Here is an 11548-nt window from a genome sequence, read left to right as displayed (position 1 = left end):
ACAGTTCTTTATATTTTGCAAAACACTACTGTAAATAAGAAATGCAGTTAAGCTAAGTGCAAGATGGCATACCACCTGCCTTGTCTCAAACTTGCTATTCATCTTTGAGGACTAATCTGTCGGAATTGTGTTTGCTCGCTTCCTTTGAGATCACAGTCCACAAATGTCCCAGTTCCAATTCCTGGGCCAGGCCCAGTTACCACATTGCAGTGGGGTGGGGAGCTTTGTGTCAGCCTGAAGTTTTTGTTCAGAGCAACATTGCAGGTTGAAGCCGACTGTTTTGACTAATATTGCGTCATCAAACTTGGAGGAAATCCTTCTGAATGTATTGATTAACTGGACAGCCTGTTTACATGCAGTCCTGTTAGTAGTGCTGTAATATTCTAAGTTAAGAATCACACAACACCAGGTTATAGTCCACCAGGTTTATTTGGAAGCACACTACCTTTCGGAGCACTGCTCCGTCATCAGGTGATTGTGGAGGGCACAATTCTAAGGCACAGAATTTATGGCAAAAATTTACAGTGTTATATAACTGAAATTATCCATTGAAAAATACCTTGATTGTCTATTGAGTCTTTCATCTGTTTGAATGCCATGATAGTTTCACTTCTTTCATGTGTAAATCACAAAACCTGCTTTTAAAGGTTGCATCCCTGACACTGGCTCACCAAATCACTCATTGTATTAATCACTGCACAGTCTCAACAAAAGAATGAAACTGGATGGACCACATTACATCTACCAATGCACTGGAAAATACAACCACACAATCAGCCCTCGAGACCCTGCAACTTCTGCCTCACTGTGGGCCAACAACAGCAGCAGAACTGTACTCCAACCCAATCTGAAATCTCATGGCCTGGTATATCCCCCACTCAACCATTAACATCAAGCCAGGGGATCAACCCTAGTTCAATGGAGAGTTCCACAGGGCATGCCAGGAGCAATACCAGGCATACATAAAAATGTGATGCTTACCTGGTGAAGCTACCCAACCTGCACGGCAAACAGTGCAAGCAACACCAAATAGAACTATGGGATCCAACAACCAATTGTTCAGATCTGAGCTCTGCAGTTCTGCCACACCTAGTCAGGAATGGTGATGGACAATTAAACAACTCACTGCAGGAAGCATCACAGATATCCCCACCCTTACTGATGGAGGGTCTCACACATCCATGCAACAGACAAGGCAACAGCATTTGCAGCAATCTTCAGCCAGCAGTGCCAAGTGGATGAGCCTTCTACATTGGTCCCTGACATCACAGATGTGAATCAAATTGGTTGAAAACTTATTTCAAATCAGATCAAGAAATGGAGAAGTAGTGTAAAGGCTGTCAGCCCTACCATCATTGTGGCAATACTGATGGTTGTGCTCCAGAAATTGCTGCCCACCAAGACAAGTACTGCTCCAGCACTGGCACCTACTGACATTGTGGAACATTGCTCAGGCATGTTCAACACAAAAACGCAGGACAGAGCCAGCCCAGCCAATTTCCCTCCATCAGTCGACACTCGCTCAGCAGTGAAGTGATGGAAGGTGTCATCAACAGTGCTGTCACGCAGCTGCTCAGCAATAACCTTCTGTGACGCCCAGTTTGGGTTCTGCCAGGGCCACTCAGTTCCTGGTCTTGTTACAGACTTGATTCACAGACTGGTAAACAGCTGAATTCCAGAGGGGAGGTGAGGGTGACAGCCCAGTCCCACTCTAACACCACAATTTCGACTTCAGTGATATCACCTGACCTCACCACAGTCTCAGCTCATTTACTGAAACTCTCATTCATTTTGTTAACTCTAGATTTCATTATCTAAACCCACTCCTGGCCAACATCCCACAATCACCCTCCTTATATTGAAAATTGAGAATATTGACAACTCTACCGCCCAAGTGCTCACTTGTACCAGAACTTGCTGATCCATCAAAAGGCTCCCAATTATAAGCAACAGCAATTTATTTTCACACCCTTGACTTAATTCCTGGCTGTAATCATTCCTATCTCCATGCACCAGACACCCTTTCACATCTCAATAACTCATTTTAGTTTAGACTCCCAATGATGGGTTTATTTTTGAGTTCAGCTGTGTGACTGTTTCTATAGATTCCAAGGCAACATGGTCTGGAATTCCCACCCTCTAAGACCTGCTTTCTTCCTTTCAGTCATTCCTGAAAAATTGCTTATTTCACAAAGGTTTGGTCACTGGACATAATATTCTCCATCTGTGGCCTTATGTCAAAAGTTCTCAATATTTTTGTGAAATTAAAAATGCGTTGATTTGTACAGATATATCTTCTACTCTTCACTATCTCTGAGTAAGTTATCTGTAATGTCTCCTACCCAGCCACGTTGTGGGAGCACCTTCACCATACCAACTGCAGCTGTACAAGGAAGTCAAACATCACCTTCTCAACAGGCAACAGAGCTTTGGCCTTGATCACAGGTATCTGTGGAAGGAGAAATACACATCATGTTTCAGGGAGTGCAATATGATTTACAGGGATTGAAAATGCTGCAGAATTTGACTGTCAGAAATGGAAGGAAAATCCACTCACTTATTGGGAAAAAAGAACTCTTGACTGTCAAAGATATTGTGGAAAAAATAACCTGATAATGGAGCATACGGTCAGGAGCCGGGCAGCAGTGGACAATTCATTTACAAAGAGGTCTGTGAACGTAATAGTAAAATATTACACAGAGCAAAAATACACACGAGAGACTGAGAAAGCAAGAGAACAAACAAGCGGACATCAAGGAGCCCAGAGATGAATCAGAGCAAGTTCACTTTTATGATCCCACAGTCAGAGATGTCTAGCTCTGTCTAGCACAGAAACAGACTCTTTCATCCAACCCATCTATGCCAACCAGATATCTAACCTAATCTATTCCCATTTGCCAGCACTTGTCCAACATCCGTCTGAACCCTTCCTATTCAAATGCCTTTGAAATGTTACAATTTTAGTTGCCCTTTAGGCTCCTTTTGAATTTACCCCCACCCCCCACCCGAAACCTATATCCTCTCGTTCTGGGCTCCACCAACCCTTGTCTATTTATGCTATCCATGTCCCTCACGATTTTATAAGTCTCTGTAACATCACACCTCAGCCTATGACATTCCAGGGAAAATGACCCAGCCTATTATGCCTCTCTTTGCAACTCAAATCCTCCAACGCTGGCAACATCCTTGAAAATCAATTCTCAAACCTTTCAAGTTTCAGTGCCTCTTTCTGATAGGAGGGAGACCAGAACTGCACATAATATTCCAAAAGTGACCTAACCAATGTCCTGTCCAGCTCCTTTACTCAATGCTCTGACCAATAAAGGAGCGTCACTCCAAAAGCTAGTGTGCTTCCAATTACACCTGTTGGACTATAACCTGGTGTTGTGTGATTTTTAACTCTGACCAATAAAGGGAAGCATACTAAATGCCTTTTTCACTGTCCTATCGACCTGCGAATCTACTTTCAAGGAACTATGAACCTGCATTCCAAGGTCTCTTTGTTCAGCAAGACTCTCCAAGACCTTACAATTCAGTGTGTGAGTCCTGCTCTGATTTGCTTTTCTAAAATGCAGCACCTCACATTTATCTAAATTAAACCCTATCTGCCACTCCCCAGCCCATTTTTCCATCTGATCAATATCCCATTGTACTCTGAGATACCCTTTATCACTGTCCACAATACCACCAATCTTGGTGTCACTTGCAAACTTACTAACTGTACCACTTCTATTCACATCCAAATCATTTAAAATGAATGACGAAACAAGTCCAGAGGAAAAGAAAACCATTTCTCTGGGTGTGAATATGCTCTGTGTAAATCCTGCCCAATGACTCTCTACCAGAGAAGGCTGCACATGCGTCCCGCTGAACTTTGCCCCCTACAAAGCTGGCGGCTGAACGTGTCCAGTGAATCGTTGCCCCGAATAAAGATGGTGGTACTTACTCGAGTCAATCGCTGGATGAGGCATTTTCCCGTTTACTGCAAAAACAGGACTAAGTTTCAAATTTGTATTTTCGGATGTGCAACAAATGTCTATAAAACCTCTCAACCCATACCAACACCATTTCCCTCCCGCTTCCTGCTGTTTATTTCTATCCTCACCAACAGCTCTCCGTTCGCACATCCCGAAACGACTGTGAGGATGATTACGTGGTATAGTCGGGTCCCGCCCCTCGTTCACCCTTATTGGTCGGAGGACCAACTGCTCCGCCAGGTCCTCCAGCTCTGTCCCTGCCTTTCCATTTGTCCGCCGCTGACATCAATCACCGGGGGCCCATTGTTGGCTGGAGCATGCGGATTGTTTCGTGGCATGTTGCTGTTCATGAGTTACAAGAGTTAAAAATGACACTATCTCAAAACCACCTGCTGAAGAAGCAGCAAAACTAGTGCTTCCACATAATCCTGTTGATCAATAACCTGGTGTTCTGTGAACTTTACTTTTGTCCATCCCAATCCAACACCAACACCTCCAAGTCACGAATGAGGGAGGGATGTATAACATAAGAACTAGGAACAGTAGAAGGCCGTCCTGCCCTTCGAGCCTGCTCTGCCATTCAATAAGATCATGGCTGATCATTTCGTGGACACAACCATTTACCCACGTTCTCACTGTGTCCATTAATTGATTACGTTTTTAAAAATCTAACCTAGCTTTAAAACGTTTTCTGAACTATCATCAACTACTTCCCTGGGCAATGAATTCCATTGAAGTTAAGAAGTTCCTTCTCAATTCAGTCTGAAATTTGCTGCCCCTAGTCTTGTGGTGATGCCCTCTTGTCCTAGCTTCACCTGCCAGTGGAAACACCTTCTCTACTTCTATTTTGTTCATTTCATTCATTACTTTATATGTTTCCATTCTTCTGATTTCCAATGAATATAATCCCAATCTACTCAGTCTCTGTTAAGCCAACCCCCTCAACTCTAGAATCAACCTAGTTAACCTCCTCTGTACCCCCTCTCGTGCCAGTACATCCTTTCTCAACTAAGGAGATAAAAACTACATGCAGTACACCAGGTGTGGCCTCACCAACACCCAAATACAGCTGGAACATTACGTCTGCTTTTAAACACAATCCCTTCAGCAATCAAGGACAAAATTCCATTTGCTTTCTGAACTGATTGTTGTACCTGGTGACCAACCTTCATGCAGAAGGATGTTCAGGTCCCTCTGCAGAGCAAATAATGCAACTTTTTAACATTCAAGTTTTTTTGTAAATGTTAGTACAACCAAAGAGTATAAACTTGATATTTACAAACATTCTATTTCATTTGACAGACCATTACCCACTCACTCAATTTATCTATGTTCCTCTGCAAAGTTTCACAGTCCTCAACTCACTATGTTCCGCTAATCATCTTAGTGTCACATGCAAACTTTGACATCCTACATTTGGATCCAACTCCAAATCATCTGTATTAATTGTAAATAATTGCGGTCCCAATACCGATGCCAGAGGCACACTACTTATCAATGATTGCCAGCCAGAATAATACTTATTTATCCCTACACTTTGCTTCCTATTAGTCAACCAATCTTCTACCCCTTACACCATGCACCCTTATATTATGCAACAGCCTCTTGCACAGCATCTTGTTGATGGTCTTTTGGAAATCCAGGTACACCACATCCACTGGGTCCCCGTTGTCCATCTTTCATGAAATGTCTTCATAGAATTCCAAAAGGTTGGTCAAGCATGACCTGCCCTTCATGAACCCATGCTGTGTCTGTACAATGGGACAATTTCTATTGAGATTCCCGGCTATTTCTTCCTTGACAATAGACCCAAGCATCTTTCCCACTACAGAGAATAAACTAACTGGTATATAATTCCCCAATTTTTGTCCACCTCCTTTTTAAAACAGTGGCATCACCTTTGCTGTTTTCCAATCTGCGGGGACTCGCACAGAGTCCAGTGAATTTTGGAAAATTACTGCCAGTGCATTTGCTATTTTTCCTGGCATCTCTTTTAGTACCCTGTGATGCATTCCATCAAGGTCAGGAGACTTTTCTATCATTAGCTCACTTACCTCCAAACAGTCTAAAACTAGCTGTTCCGTAATAATGATAGTTTCCAATTCCTCACCTGCATTTGTCTCTTTGCTAGTTACTGGAAAGATATTAGTATCCTCCACTGTGATATCCCATAACTAAATGCTTCTTCTTATTTTCCAAAGGACCAACATTTACTTTAGCCATTCTTTTCTCGTTATATATATTTATACAAACTTTTGCTCTCTCTCTTTATAGTCTGTACTAGTTTATTTTTCTCATGTTCTATATTACTTTTCTTTAAAGCTGTTTTGTGGCTTTCAGTTGACCTTTAACGTTTTCCCAGTTCTGGTTTCATGCTGATTTTGGCCACTTTGTACACCTTCTCTTTCAATTTGATTTTCCAGAATAGCAACCCAATTCTCCAAGCATTTCACATACTCTTTCATCTTGCAACGGCACTCTCGAGCCGTTTCCCTGTTTTTCATGAGGCAGATCTCACGTTTACGAGTGATTTCTTCAGCATTCTGGTGCTGGCTTTGCAGGGCTGGTGAAGATGCCATAACCATTCCCTGGTCAGCAATGGAGTTAGGAGTTGTATGAATCTGATAGGTTTGGACATCTCCAGCAGCACCTTGTACAACCACTTGGCTGCCTGGCACAAAGATTTGTAGTCCATCAGGGCTCTGTACATACTGTATAATGGCTGCTCCAACCTTGGCTGTAGCTACGTTGGTCATTGTTAGTGTCTGGAGTCCTTGCACTTCATCTGTACCATTGTTGCCCAGCTGAATTGCTCCCCCCCCCCCCCCCCACTCCGTGTAATAGCAATGTATTGTCCGCTGCTACTCTGATAGATCGGTGGAGGCATCGTCGTTGTAGTAATGGTTGAGACAGTCTCTGCTTCTGATTTCTCCTCATCGATTTCTTGGCACACTGGGGGGACCAGAAGAAAGTTCATTCAGGATTTTCCTGTATGAAGGACATATCGATAGAATTTCTCTACATTTCTTAGTCAGTCATTCTATCCACAGATTGCTGGGAGTCCTTATTTTCAAATATAGTAGAAATCTGAATAGTCTGAACTTGAAGGGACTGCGTGACTGAGGACTGAGCTGCTTGGACTTGAACAGTCTGCCCATTCGGCAATTGCACTAAAGTTACTGCTGGACATGTTGTTGATTGGATCCCAGGCATGGTTACCTGCATGTTCACATTATATATTAATGATCTGGATAAAGGGACTGGGGCATTCCAATGAAGTTTGCTGATTATACGAAGTTAGGTGGACAGGCAAGTAGTACTGAGGAAGTAGGGTGGCTGCAGAAGGATCTAGACAGTTTGAGAGAGTGGTCCAGGAAATAGCTGATGGAATTCAATGTGAGCAAACACGAGGTCTTGCACTTTGGAAAAATGAATACAAGCATGGACTACTTTCTAAACGGTGAGAAAATTCATAAAGCCAAAGTACAAAGGGATCTGGGAGTGCTAGTCGAGGATTCTCTAAAGGTAAACATGCAGGTTGAATCCATGATTAAGAAAGCGAATGTGATGTTGCTATTTATCTCAAGAGGGTTGGAATATAAAAGCAGCGATGTGCTACTGAGACTTAAAAAAGATCTGGTTAGGCCCTATTTGGAGTACCGTGTCCAGTTTTGATCCCCACACCTCAGGAAGGGCATACTGGCACTGGAGTGTGTCCAGTGGAGATTCACACGGATGATCCCTGGAATGGTAGGTCTAACATATGAGGATTGGCTGAGGATCCTTGGATTGTATTCATTGGAGTTTAGAAGGTTAAGGGAGATGTAATAGAAACTTACAAGGTAATACATGTCTTTGAAAGGGTGGACTCTAGGAAATTGTTTCCATTAGGTGAGGAGACTAGGACCAGTGGGCACAGCCTTAGAATTCGAGGGGATCAATTCAGAACAGAAATGCGGAAACATTTCTTCAGCCAGAGAGTGGGGCCTGTGGAATTCATTGCCACGGAGTGCAGTGGAGTCTGGGACGCTAAATGTCTTCAGGGCAGAGATTGATAAATTCTTGATGTGACAAGGAATTTTGGGCTGCGGGGAGAATGCGGGTAAGTGAAGTTGAAATACCCATCAGCCATGATTAAATGGCGGAGTGGACTCGATGGGCCGAATGGCCTTACTTCCACTCCTATGTATTATGGTCTTATGGTCTAAATTGATCACTTTCCTCAGATACCCATTGCTGAGTATGCCTTTTCATACAGTCCTTCCTTTTCACTGGAATAGCCCTTTGTAAAATGTCTTTGAAAAACTTCCACTGCTCATCAACTTCCCACCATAAAATTTGTTTCCAATCTACTTTATCCAGATTCTCACATTCTATTGTCGTTCCCAGTGTTCAAGCACAGGACCCAGTTATTAGATTTTATCTTCACACTCTCCATATGTATTCTAATTCAACCATACGGTGATCGCTTCTTCCCAGGGGATCCCTAACTCTGAAATCATTAATTATTCCTGCCTCATTGCACAGGGCCAGATCTTGGATAGCTTGCTCCCTTGTCAGTTCCATTTCATACTGTTCAAGAAAATTATCATGAATACATTGAATGAACTCCTCAAGGTTACCTTGACTGAGCTGGTTTGACCAATCTACATGTCGATTAAAATCATCCAGGATAACAGCTGTACCATTTTTACAGGCATTAGTTATTTATTTGTTTATTGGCCATCCCAATGTGATGTTATTATTTGGTGGCCTATACACTCCGCCTATCAGTGACTTTCTTGTTAGAATTTTTACTGCAGCATTCCTGTTTCTCCTAATGTATGGCAAGAACAACAACTACTTGCATTGTATGGAACTTTCACAACGGAAAATCTCCTAAGGTGCTTCATGGATGATCAAAACTTTGATTAAAGAGAATGATTTTAAAGTACATCTTAAAAAGAGGATAGAGAAGGTTAGGGAGGGTATTCCACAGACTTCTGCCCTTGACAGCTCCAACTGTGGAGTGAAGCAGGTGGGGTGGGTTGGAAAGGGAACGTGCAACAGGAAAATGGAAGAGCGCAAGCAGTGCATAAAGTCTGAAGGACAGAGGAGGTTCCAAACTCAGTCTGTCTATCATAGAGAGTACGGCTGCCTCAAGGACTTTGAAGCACTTAAACAGATTTATGCATGTCATGACTACAGTGCTAAAAGAGATTTCTGCTGTCTTAAACAGAATCTTATATTGTGGGCTTATGAAACGTCACTGATCTCTACCAAACATGTACGAGGTAGAGTCAGGGCAATAATAAGATGATGCAACAGGAGGGGAACAGGTAACTCCATACAAAACCCTACTCCTGCTCACTTATTTTCACCTCCAAAACTGAGGGATTACCAGAAAAGCACCTTTATATCCCACCAAAACACTTTACCCCACAATCGTGGTATATGGCTGTGCACAAGGAAGAGTGGAACACACCGTATTGGGACCCTGAAACACTTGGTAACGACTAAAATCATGTGAATATTGAGAGCCACACCACATTGTATGCGTTTTCTATTGTTTTTACTCGGTTCCTGAATTCCCTTGTTTTCCCTCATGAACCTGTTCAAAGTTGTTTTTACACACACCTGCATCATCTGTGAATTGAACGCCGGCCTCTCGGTCCAGGATTCGGGATATTTTCACCGCATCACAAGCCATCGACTTCAACTTCCCTTGTCCCTTAATGTTTCTGTTGCTTAGCTGCTCAGTCGCGCCTCAGTCAACGCTGCAATTGGGAGGAAAGGGCGGAACTAGAGGACAGAGCAGCGTCCGGTCCTCCAACCAGAGTGAGTGAGAAGCGGGGCCAATGCATTCTCGGGAGTGAACGCTTCAGGATTGGTCAGAAAGTAAGCTGTTTTGCAGGTGTTCAAAGTTTGGGAGAAGATTTGTAGCTCGGGTGCTCGTTGTTGTGGTTCTGTTCGCCGAGCTGGGAATTTATCTTGCAAACGTTTCGTCCCCTGTCTCGGTGACATTCTCAGTGCTTGGGAGCCTCCTGTGATGTTTCCTCCGGCATTTATAGTGGCCTGTCTCTGCCGCTTCCGGTTGTCAGTTCCAGCTGTCCGCTGTAGTGGCCGGTATATTGGGTCCAGGTCGATGTGTTTGTTGATAGAGTCTGTGGGTGAGTGCCATCCACAGACTCTATCAACAAAGACATCGACCTGGACCCAATATACCGGCCACTACAGCACAAAAGCGCTTCACAGGAGCCTCCCAAGCACTGAGGATGTCACCTAGACAGGGGACGAAACGTTTGCAAGACAAATTCCCAGCTCGGCGAACAGAACCACAACAATGAGCACCCAAGATACAAATCTTCTCCCAAACTTTGAGTAACAAACTTATTTTCAAACTCCCGGAACGATTGGTAATTTACATATCTGACTGGTATGGATAAATTGGACCGAAAAATCTATTTGCATGTTAACCACCTCAATGACTGTAATTGGACAGAGCCATTATTAATGTCTGATATTTCCCCCATGATTCTGTGCAGTTATAAACATTCTCTATAAACTCACTGATAACCTCCGACGCACGCGTAGTTTGGTTTGTATGCAGAGCATGCGCAATGTCACATTAACCAGGACACGGCAAGACATGGAGCAGCTTTCTCCGGATGCGACTACGATCGGCTTCAGAGAGCAGCGTGTGGGAGACTCACTGGGAGAAAGGAGCGGAAAGAATTCATAAGACGCGGATATTGGTGAAAAAACCCGAAAAAGATCATCCAGGCCCGGATAAGGAGATGGTAGTCTCCGTCGGGAAAGCGGACAAGGGCCACGGCCGCCATTTGTTTGAGGGAAGAGGGAGCGAGGGCCTCAGAGCTGCCATCTTGAGAAGGTCAATGTGAAGGAGGGCGGGGCTATCGGGGTCGAGGACAATCGGAGGAAAGACCCACCTTAGATTACTTCACTAAAGACATGAATGCACCCGGTGGATTTTTCTTAACATCAGGAATTGTTTAATACTCATTTACAGGTTTTTAATTGAATCTTTTTTGAAGTATTTAATTCATATCAATCATTTGCAATGGCGGGATTTGAACCTGTGTCCAGCGCACATTTGCTGAGTTTCTGGATAAATTGTCTCACAATAAGGCCCCTAGGCTATCTCTTCCCCTGCTCACAGGTTGCGCATCCCAGTGCATCATGAAGCAAAACCCTTTCTTCCTTCTCAATTGTTTGATCTTGCACGCTGGTGATATCACTTAGTATCTCTCCATGTGTTATCCCTCACTGTGTGGGTCTAATCGCTGCCTTTGTCAATGTCCCTCGCTCTTGCAGCTACTCCAGATCCTGAGCAAACAGAATTCTCCACTCCAGATAGACGATGGAGACTGGGATGTTCCAGATTTCTGTGGGACTCAGTGCCATTTGACATGTGTAGCCCTCACTGCATCAGTCTAATTTCCCATTCTGTTTATCGGTCAGTCGGTACTCAGGAAGGTCCTGATCTAATAGACTTCCCAGCTGCTGGGTGTCTCATCCACCCCTCATTGAAGATGGTTTGTCAGCCAGAGAGACACAGGGCAGGGAGATCT

The 11548-nt window shown here is 43.6% G+C and overlaps 1 pseudogene; it reads right to left on the bottom strand.

Moving 5' to 3' along the window:
• Window positions 1-6313: 6313 nt before the first annotated feature.
• LOC140458342 (cyclic AMP-responsive element-binding protein 1 pseudogene) lies at window positions 6314-9666 on the bottom strand (annotated as a pseudogene).
• Between the last annotated feature and the right edge of the window lie 1882 nt (window positions 9667-11548).

This window comes from Chiloscyllium punctatum, chromosome 33 (assembly GCF_047496795.1).
Source record: "Chiloscyllium punctatum isolate Juve2018m chromosome 33, sChiPun1.3, whole genome shotgun sequence".
Lineage (NCBI taxonomy): Eukaryota > Metazoa > Chordata > Chondrichthyes > Orectolobiformes > Hemiscylliidae > Chiloscyllium > Chiloscyllium punctatum.
The sequence above is the reverse complement of the archived record's forward strand: the minus strand, read 5'-3'. Positions and strand labels throughout refer to the sequence as shown.